Genomic DNA, 10,032 nt, shown 5'->3' on the forward strand with positions numbered 1-10,032 from the left:
TTAAGATGAATGAACTAACTGTAAGTCACTCTGGATATGAGCATTGGCTACATGACAAAAATAAACAATGTAAATGATGACAGAACATCTTTTCAATAGCTATCATACAGGGGAATGTCAAACCAGTGGTAATTGTGCATTCATTAGGGACATGGGGTACATATGTTTAATATGAATATAATAAGCATCCTGATGTCAACAGAGCACTCTAGAAATATTGTTAATTAGATAAATAGCCTAAACTACCTGTAATTTACTGGATGGATGTAAACTACTCGAACGGCAGATGTGTGTTATTGGACCAGAATTAATCTATTCAAAGCTTCCAATTCCCGCCCCCTTAAAACAGCGAACCTCCTATGCATAATAAAAAAAAGTCCACCCACTTGGAGGCGCGCGGGGAGAGCCATGGGATGCCTCGAGAAATGGAATCTCCCATTTGAGCTACAAGTACTGGCTAGTCTATTTTGCAACCACTGATCGGGATATTAGACAATAATCTGCGCAAAATCTGGTTGGATACATATAGCCTACCCCTGAGTCACTTTCCGTCGCTAGGCTACTCTTACCTAACGTAGCAGGCGTAAAGGCTACTCCGAACAGCTCCACCACGGAGCCACTAAATGTGCCATTTGGCGCAAGTGTAGGCTATAGCACGTGCAGCTTGACTAGTGCATTTGGAACTCAAATAGGGTGTGTGTGTGTGTTTTTATTACGCATATGTGCGCACTTGATATTGATGTGTAGACACTCAAATTATATTCGATTCAGATTCAACTATAGTTGCCACACATTGGTTACTTTAGACAAGACACCAATAGCTTCTTAAGGAAATAATAATCGTTTGAAATGCCACGCGTAATTGCATCCAAGCATCTAAACAGTTGTTATTTAAGCTACATAACAGGATTTTACTAAATATATTGGCGAATTCCAATAAATGAAAACGCAGCAAGAACTTAATCATGTCCTGAATAGATATTGCTTTGTAAAGAATATTTCGATAAATCTACAAAACACAGTTGATTAAGAAAGGCACACTCTTTCGACAAAAAAAACCCTATCACTCACCTCTCTCTTCTCTCTCTTGCGTTGTCTTGCATATTTCTCACCCCCAGCCCTCGTTGCTGTGGCTTATTCACTTCGGTGTGTCACCCACGCATTGCTCCGACTCCATCTCCAGAAGGGGGAAGGGGGGTGCTGGGTATATGCGTTTGTGACGAATCCCAGGGCTTCAAAGACTGAAACCAGGTCCAGCACCCGGACCGTAGACACACCGGCAAGGACACTCCAAACTGGGATGAACGATGGATGCTGCCCAAACGCGCACACTGGAATCAAGACAACACACCAGGAGCTATCCTGATTTTACGCTTTCTTAGACCTTCACTTCACCTGGCGCCTGTGTCGATCGAAGCCAGCGAAATTGGAGAATAACTTGATTACAAGGCTTTTACAATTAATTTGGATTTAAAAATATAGATTTTGAGAGCATCTCTTCAGAAACAGGGGGACCTTTGAATTTGGATCGACATACTGTTAAAATCTACTTGGACTGGATTTGTATTCATTTTACTCATAGGAACTTTGGAATAAAGCAGTTTTGAATTGCAGGTATTCTCAGACTTGTTCATTTCATCAAAAATATCTACATTAGGCTATAAATCGGCTACGCGCTCTTGAAATAATAAGTACAACGAACTTATTTGAATCAAGCTTGTGGAATTGTTGATTGTCTCTCGAAAGCATTGGAGCTTGGAACACGGAAGATATGCTTCAATGGAACTGTTAACTTTTTCAAGGTAAATATTAGTTTAATTTAATATATAGACACCTCAAAGTAACGAGTTATTGTTTATTGCAACCAAATGTGCTATGTCAATAACATAGTGTTATATTAATCCGACATGGGATCCTATGCTTCTCGCATCTTCCCTTGAGGCAATGTGTTTTTAACAATTAAATATTTGTGTTTGATAACAGATTTCGTGAATTTATTTCGCAACACCGTGGTTTTAAGGTAATTCTCGTTGATGACAGACTCGCGGCAAAGCCGAGGCGCTAGTCGGCTGTTTCAGGCAGGCAAGGGAGAGAGAAAATATCCGTCACTCATCACATCAACTTCTTCTAAACCCACTGGGCATTGCTCTTCCTTCCGTTCTGGTCCCTCTCAATTCGATTACTATAAGCTGTACAGCTTTGGAAATTGAGAATAGGGCCAGATGAATTTGCTCCGAGTAGCTTTTAGTGATCCCGTTGTGGATTTATGCAGTATCAACATGTCAAACAGACGCGCTCAGGGAATCACAGCGCGTCCAACTCCTAGCGCCCTCGCGGCGGCGGAGGGCTCTAAGTAGGCTAGTCGCTGTCCAAGGTACCTATCCACTATCTCCGAAAGACTGGATAGCAAAGTCACCACAACGAATATCTACTGTGATTTATTGAGTTTTACCAAACCCTGGTATTTGTTTTTGATGAAATCAAATGGACCTTTCCGGGATACAAATATGGCAAATGTTTTATATGATTTTTGAGATGCGTTTGTTGTGCATATTGATTGTTTCTCTAGATTTCTGTTATTATCTGCCTTGTTTGTCTAGGGAAGGAATATCTCGAGGGCTTTTTTTCCCTTCTACCCGCGTTCCCTTGTCTCTGCGTTTGGAAGTAGCTGCACATCGATAGACATGTAGCTCTCCATGTCGTGAAAAATGCATTATTTCAGAACTCTACTCCACTTTTAAACTCTACATTGTCTTTATTTACTCACATGTTCAATAGTCCTTACTTAGTAGCACATTATTTATTATAACAATATAGGCTATCCTATCCCTATATGCAGCATAAAATAACTTGCTGATGTTTTCCGTTATTGTTATTCAGCTTGTGTTGATTTATGTGGCCATAACTTATAACGACGTGGCTTGCAGTGAAAATGTGATACATTGTGATTCTACATGTTGGTAACGCAGTCATGCTCTCTCTGCTTTGTGGATCAGTAGTCACTGAACACTTTGGGGCGAGCGTGTGATGTGCAACTGAAGCGTCTGTATCAATACAGTGTTTCCCCTAGTCCTAAATAGCACTAATGGCCGGCATAAATAATACAACAATATCCTCCCCTATAGGGAAATACGCAGGATGGTTTTAATATTTTCACCTAACCGCTTATGGTGAAACTGCCCCCTATTTCCACCCTCTTGACTCACGTGAACGCTAAATGTCTCCGGACCAAGTCTCCCTCCCCTTGTGTAGGGCTAAATGAAGCGTTAACAGCAGAGTTATCGAAAAGACAGAGACGGGGAGGAGACTATTTGCAGGAGCCTATTCGGTTCAATGCGCTCCGTGCTTTACTGAAAGGATGTCTCTTTAAGAACAGAGCGAGAGCAAAGTGTGTGTGTGTGTGTGTGTGTGTGTGTGTGTGTGTGTGTGTGTGTGTGTGTGTGTGTGTGTGTGTGTGTGTGTGTGTGTGTGTGTGTGTGTGTGTGTGTGTGTGTGTGTGTGTGTGTGTGTGTGTGTGTGTGTGTGTGTGTGTGTGTGTGTGTGTGTGTGTGTGTGTGTGTGTGTGTGTGTGTGTGTGTGTGTGTGTGTGTGTGTGTGTGTGTGTGTGTGTGTGTGTGTGTGTGTGTGTGTGTGTGTGTGTGTGTGTGTGTGTGTGTGTGTGTGTGTGTGTGTGAGTGTGTGTGTGTGTGTGTGTGTGTGTGTGTGTGTGTGTGTGTGTTTGTGTGACATAAAATAGATCAGATCATAGGTTAAAGTGATTGAGACTGGGCACCTGAAAATATTTGCGCATGGATTTGGGGGTTAAGGATAAGAGTTAAACAGGAAGTTCCGTCTTCTTACTGTAGGGGGGAGTCTACAGACACTCAATCCACTCCGCGGGGACGTCGGGACTACGGGATCTCCTCGGTGAAACGGAGCGAGTTGTGTCTGTGTAAAGACGCGTGTAGCCTACCCCTGTTCCTCCCGTGTTTTAAATAGCAGTAAAGGTGTGAGACACTTCAACAGGTGAAGATCCACGATGCATGAAAGGCCCTGTTAAACAAAGCATTCCTATTTCATACACGTTCCTATTATTTTTCAGTTGTAACAATATGGATTAAATCTGTGGGCTAGTAGCCTTGTAATGACACATCTTGATGCATATCCTTGCCTCACCATTCAACATTCTCTACATTATTTTGGGACTACCACACCACTTTCAAGGAATTCAGGGATATCAGATAGTGTCTGGTCAAAGGCCTGTAAGAGTAGGACTGGCCACACAGACCCTGCAGCCACTGATATTAGTCTACTATGAGTCTTGTAGAAGACACAGGGATTATAAATAGGCCTAGCCTCCACAGGAGCCTCCTGACTGGCAGGCAGGCAATCTTTGAGTCATGGACAGACCGGGCCGAGCAAGCACAGCACACAGGCCCTTTGAGAAGCAACCATGCATGTCTTTTAACCTAGAAGTCCTCCTTTGTTTTTGTATCTCGTATCCAAGCCACATCTGCAAATACTATGGTCCCAACCTCTCCCTTCCCTTCTCCTCATTTCACTCTCTTCTCCTCCCTCCCTTTTCCTCTCCCCCTCCCTCCATCAGCCCTTACCCTTACATAAACCTGGTGTGTCTCAACCTCAGTGCCACTACACGCAATCTGAAATGGAAAACACACGGTGGGATAGAGACAAGAGAGGGAAGAAGAAACAGAGACGTAGGGATTGAAATAGAGGAGAGACATGAGGGGAAGAAAGAGAAAGAGAGAGATAAAAGGTGGATTAAAGGGAAGCGAGAGAGCGAGGGACCATAGAGAGAGTGTTTATGATGGAGACAGGCATACCCATTCTGCTCTCTTTGTCTGACACACACACACACACACACACACACACACACACACACACACACACACACACACACACACACACACACAGAGAGAGAGTGAGAGAGAGATAGACACCCTAGAGAGAAACACAAATCTCCCTCCTCTTTAATGTTGGTGGTAATGGTTTAGTGACAGGACAGTAGAGAGTTCCATCGCCGCGAGCGTTTTACTCTTGGAGGTAACTGCCCAGATCATGCCTGTCCATTGGCTCGCCTAATTAGTGTCTAAAATAGGGGCTAGGGTTGCTGGGTGATGAGGCCTAGCCAACATGCATCGTGAGGACGCAGGGCCAGGGAGGGGAACTCAGGGCGAGGCCAGGCAACAGTTACAAAGTCCACACGTTACACTATGAGACTGACCAACGACTGACCAGACTGATCATCATCTGCACATGTATCACTCCAGTATTAATGCTAAATTGTAATTATTTTCGCCTCTATGGCCTATTTATTTCCTTCCTCCCTACTCTTCTACATTTGCACACACTACATAGATCCTATTATTTGTATTTTATTTAGTGTTATTGACTGTACGTTTGTTTATGTGTAACTCTGTGTTGTTGTTTTTGTCGCACTGCTTTGCTTTATCTTGGCCAGGTCGCAGTTGTAAATGAGAACTTGTTCTCAACTGGCCAACCTGGTTAAATAAAGGTGAAATAAATCAAATAAAAACGAGGCTCACTAACTCTGACCGTCAACACAACATCACACAGAGTGATGATATCCATCCTTTGAAACAGACATGCTTGTTTGTGTTTTCGTGTTTGGGCCTGTTGTGTGAAGCAGTCGTAAGGCTTTCTCATTAAACATTTACCCGTCTCTGACGCTGTAGCTCTTCATCACGCAAGGATAGAGTCTTCAGTTGGCACATCACTGGGCTTGTAGTGTGTGGAACAAATCATTCTATATATTGAAGCATTATGAGCTCAGAGGAAAAGAGAAGTAGCGTTGTTATAAACTGTATGCCAAGGAATGTTTTTGTTTTTAATGAATTGGATCTCACTTTCTCTTTCATGTTCTGCTACAGCTGATCAAACAGGCTCTGAACTGCATGGCAGTAAGACATGGTATTGAATTAGTAGGAGTTATTTTGCCTGCTATGTTTTTTACTTGGTGTTTAATGGGGGTGAGAAGGGAATGAGGTAGAGAGAAACACCCTCACACCTCTTATATATGTGTATGTGTGTGTGTGTGTGTGTGTGTGGAGGGAGAATCACCCTCACACCTTTCTGCTACTTCTGTCTGTCTGCATTTCTGGTGTGTTTTAATTACATTGGGACTCGTTTAAGATCAAGGGGGTCTGGTAAGACAAAGGATTGTGTGTGTTTGTGTTTGTGTTTGTGTTTGTGTTTGTGTTTGTGTGTGTGTGTGTGTGTGTGTGTGTGTGTGTGTGTGTGTGTGTGTGTGTGTGCGTGCGTGCGTGTGTGTGTGTGTGTGTGTGTGTGTTTGTGTGTGTGTGTGTACCCATGCTGAATGTGCATATGTAATGAGTCCCTTAGACAGAATGTAAACTTGAGCCATGCATCATTATATCCCTCCAATACAATGTGATGCTTTTTTAGAAAATCTTTTTTAGACTAAGTTTTAGACTACTGACAACAAGTTTGTGCATCTGTTAGGGGTTGCTGTGACTGTGAGTCATTGTAATGTAAAATAAAATCAAGGTTAAAGTTGTAGCCTTGTTGCAACAGCCAGCAGGCATGTAGGCAGGAGTACAGGGTTTGAAGGAGAGAAATGACACAGACTTTAGACACACAGAGACAGACACAGGCATGCTCCCTCTCTCTCTCTCTCTCTCTCTCTCTCTCTCTCTCTCTCTCTCTCTCACACACACACACACACACACACACACACACACACACACACACACACACACACACACACACACACACACACACACACACACACATACTGTACACAGATGCTCTGGCGTAAAACTCACAGATGGCAGTCTTTCTGCTTCCTCCACAGTTTTCTTTCAGGGGTTGTGACCTTCTGTCGGGGTAGAGAACAGCCCAGAATGTCACTTCTACTGGATAGGTTTTTTACATTCAGATATCTGTATTTTAGCTTTATGTTGATGTGGAATGTTTAAGATTAATTTTGAATGCAACTTTTTCACAAATTGTGGTTATACAGGATATGTGGCTACTGTGTCTACATTAGAGGTACATTTCAATTTTAATTTCTGTTTACAAATTGCAATTCTGTTTATTCATATTGGTTGGTGTTTTTTTCTGAAAAATAAATATTAATTATTCCTACTAGCTTTCATTTTGTTTGAAAACCCCAATAATAAAAGACAGGTTATTGGATCCAGTGATTTCTCCCCACTCTGTCTGTATACACCCTGATGAGAACAAGGCATGGTTGTGCTTTGATCTCGAGTCCCATAAATAGTCATCTGTATCAGAGACCACATCTCAGTGAGTCTCCATTCAATCCCCTCTGATTCCTCTATGAGCTAGTTAGCCTAGCGTCAACACAGGAACTCATCAGAGTTACCTCTATTCTCCACTCTAATTGGTTGCCTGAGCAACATGGTATCATTCAAATCATTCAAATGCTGAAAGCTGTATCATTAGAAAAATGTCAAAATGCTGAAAGCTGCTGTACAAATGATCAAAGAATCTGTTTATATTTTTGGAAGTTGGCATCTAGTGTACTTCACTTTCATATAGCAGATAATTAATTTGTTAGTGGAGGATTCATTTGATAGTGGACTTGAAAGTGAGTAGGGTTGCAAAATTCCTGTAACTTTCAATAAATTCCCTGGTTTTCCCCACATGGTTTATTTGAGCTTGTACACATTCACAGCTGACAGCTGAATTACAGTATAGAGACAAAAGGAAAGAAAAATACGATTTTAGGGGGAAATAAAGAGTTGATATAGATAAAAATTGAATTAGCATACATGTCTGATTGTGTGACATAGTATGTTATGAAGTTCTATGTCTTAATATTGATATTTATAATATATACAGAATATGCTATTTCTTGATAGGGCTGTCCTGAGGGTTGGGTGCTGTTTTTGTATGTTGGGTGTCATTTGGGCATCATACACTCTACATTAGTGAGGTGGCACTGACAGCCACATGCATTGTCTTTGACCTTATTCTCTGTAGATCTTCTATATTCTATCCTGACAAAATATACAGTTTCAGTTTCAATGGACACAGTACTTTATTTATCCCCATAGTGGGAATCTGTTTGTTAATTTAATGTTGTCAATACGTAAGGCGCTGTTCTGCATGGTTTTACAGGCGACTGTTCTACGAGATGGGTATCATGCTGTGTAAATGTGCTTAGAAAACCCAATAATAAAAGACAGGCAATTGGAACCAATGATTTCTCCCCACTCTGTCTGTATACACCCTGATGAGAACAAGGCATGGTTGTGCTTTGATCTTGAGTCCCATAAATAGTCATCTGTATCAGAGACCACATCTCAGTGAGTCTCCATTCAATCCCCTCTGATTCCTCTATGAGCTAGTTAGCCTAGCGTCAACACAGGAACTCATCAGAGTTACCTCTATTCTCCAATCTAATTGGTTGCCTGAGCAACATGGTATCATTCAAATCATTCAAATGCTGAAAGCTGTATCATTAGAAAAATGTCAAAATGCTGAAAGCTGCGGTACAAACGATCAAATAATCTGTTTATCTTTTTGGAAGTTGACATGGAGTCTATCTCACTTTCCTATAGCGGATGGTTGAAAGTGAGTAGGGTTGCAAAATTCCTGGAACCGTCATTAAATCCTCTGTTTTTTTTCTTCAGAAATCCTAGATGGAGGTTTCCCGGTATGAGGAGGGAATAACCAGGAAGTCCGAAGTCCTCCGACCAGGATCTCTGGGAAACAGAATTTTTTGAAAGTTCCAGGAATTTTTTAACCCTAAAAGTGAGTGTTATTATAGGCTGCTGGTGTTTTAATCTTGTCCATATTGGAATTATAACACTGAGTGGTAGCACTCAGAATCACACTTAATTCCACATGTTGCAACAGAAAAGAGAAGATAAGGATGTAGTAAGGTTTATTTGAGCTTGTACACATTCACAGCTGAAAGCTGAATTACAGTACCCAGTCAAAAGGAAATAAAAAAAAATAAGATTTTAGGGGGAAACAAAGAGTTGATATAGATAAAAATTGAATTAGCATAAACGTCTGATCGTGTGACATAGTATGTTATGATGCTCCATGTCTGAATACTGATGTAAATAAGGTATTTCTGTTTTTTACTTGTAATACATCTGCAAAATTAAAAAAAAAAAAAAAAAAAGTTTTCGCTTTGTCATTATGGGGTAATGTGTGTAGATCGATGAGGGAAAACCATTTTAGAATGAGGCTGTAATGTAAGAAAATGTGGAAAAAGTCAAGGGTTCTGAATACTTTCCAAATGCACTGATATATATGTGTGTGTGTGTGTGTGTGTGTGTGTGTGTGTGTGTGTGTGTGTGTGTGTGTGTGTGTGTGTGTGTGTGTGTGTGTGTGTGTGTGTGTGTGTGTGTGTGTGTCTGTGTGTGTGTGTGTGTGGCTGTCAGTGCCCCTTTGACCCTATTCTCTGTAGATCTTGTATATTCTATTCTGAAAAAAATATACAGTTTCAGTTTCAATGGACAGAGTACTTTATCGATCCCCATAGTGGGAATCTGTTTGTTAATTTAATGTTGTCAATACGTAAGGCGCTGCTCTGCATGGTTTTACAGGCGACTGTTCTACGAGATGGGTATCATGCTGTGTAAATATGCTGTGCTTAGAAAAATCAGATGCTTAGCTGCTATTGTAGCGTCTGGTCTGTATAATCTGGAGTATGCACTGTTGGATAATCACAGCCGGGTTTTTCTTTTCCTTCTACATGTGTTTATGCAAGTTTATGCAGGCAACATAGAAGGTCCTGCAGTAATCTCCCTATAATCATAGACCCGTGCATCTCCCATCCCCACTCTCCTATTCTAGAGTTTCCGAACAGATGTTAGCTAGCGCTCAGCTGCAGAAGGATTGTCATTATCATAAAAAAAGGCATAAAAAGCAGTCCCAACCAAACGGCCATATCGGATCCAGAGTACATCTGTTAGTAATTTGTCTTCCATTAGTTAATATGTTTACTACATGCTGCATTTGTCTTCTATTAGTTAATATGTTTACTACATACTGCATTTGTCTTCCAGT

At 41.3% G+C, this 10,032-nt stretch overlaps 1 protein-coding gene across 1 annotated transcript in view; it reads left to right on the plus strand.

Annotated features, from left to right (window-relative positions):
• Nucleotides 1–1,078: 1,078 nt before the first annotated feature.
• Nucleotides 1,079–10,032, plus strand: part of LOC112222518 (adhesion G protein-coupled receptor B1-like) — a 76,323-nt gene continuing 67,369 nt past the window's right edge. Inside the window, exons 1-2 of the mRNA XM_042304403.1 lie at nt 1,079–1,802; nt 8,643–8,763. The gene's annotated coding sequence lies outside the window, so the exon portion shown is untranslated. The remainder of the gene's footprint in view (nt 1,803–8,642; nt 8,764–10,032) is intronic.

The sequence above is a fragment of the Oncorhynchus tshawytscha genome, linkage group LG23, assembly GCF_018296145.1.
Source record: "Oncorhynchus tshawytscha isolate Ot180627B linkage group LG23, Otsh_v2.0, whole genome shotgun sequence".
Classification (NCBI taxonomy): Eukaryota; Metazoa; Chordata; class Actinopteri; order Salmoniformes; family Salmonidae; genus Oncorhynchus; species Oncorhynchus tshawytscha.